At 50.4% G+C, this 950-nt stretch overlaps 1 pseudogene; it reads left to right on the top strand.

Annotated features, from left to right (window-relative positions):
* The first annotated feature begins 334 nt into the window (after positions 1 to 334).
* Positions 335 to 452, top strand: LOC126299749 (5S ribosomal RNA; annotated as a pseudogene).
* The last annotated feature ends 498 nt before the right edge of the window (positions 453 to 950 follow it).

Genomic DNA, 950 nt, shown 5'->3' on the forward strand with positions numbered 1-950 from the left:
TGCTCAAATTCAGCAAAGCGCGCCAACAGCCCCCGATGGTAGTCATCTCTTGATTCCTCTGATGATCCATCACCGAAGCTCTCCCATCTCCTCTACTATTCGTTCCCAAAGTGCCCAAAAAGCTACTTCCTCCTAATCAGCTTCCAGTCGTTCCAAAATTCTCGGTGGAAGGGACGACTCCAGCTTTTGCCAATGTGATGGTCAAGCAATGTAAGAGGCTTTTCGAAAAATAAGGGAATGGACAGAAAATACCCGCTTCTTTGCATACACAATACACATTTTAGCATCACGAGGTTGCTAATGGACTGAAACTGTCTTACTTTGATTGGTCGGGGGCAACGGCCTTACCGCAGTGGATACACCGGTTCCCATCAGATCACCGAAGTTAAGCGCTGTCGGGCGTGGCTGGCATTTGGATGGGTGACCATCTGGGCCGCCATGTGCTGTTGCCATTTTTCGGGGTGCACTCGGCTTCGTGATGCCAATTGAGGAGCTACTCGACCGAATAGTAGCGGCTTCGGTCACAGAATACCATCATAACGATCGGCTATCCGCATCCTCAGCTGAGGATGATACTGCGGTTGGATGGTCCCGATGGGCCACTTGTGGCCTGACGACATAGTGCTTGATTGGTTGGCCCGTCCGAGTCATGCGCTTGGTGGGGCGACACAATGTCATTGGGTAAACAAAATTATTGGAGCGAAAACGCTACTGAGACACCTACACTAGATGTGTAGCGCCGTTGTCTCTAAGCCTTAGAAGTAATGCAGAAAGGCAGAATTGTCGCGTTCACATTCCCAGCGTTCAGTGTTCAGCATTTCGTCAGGTGCCGGCAATGTATATACAAAAACGACGGAACAGGCCCTCGGTCTGGCTTCCGCAAAGACGTTTCTGTACACCAGATAGACGTGCTTGACCTAATGAGAGCCACAAACAGTCTCTCCGCCAAC

The sequence above is a fragment of the Schistocerca gregaria genome, chromosome X, assembly GCF_023897955.1.
Source record: "Schistocerca gregaria isolate iqSchGreg1 chromosome X, iqSchGreg1.2, whole genome shotgun sequence".
Taxonomy (NCBI): Eukaryota; Metazoa; Arthropoda; class Insecta; order Orthoptera; family Acrididae; genus Schistocerca; species Schistocerca gregaria.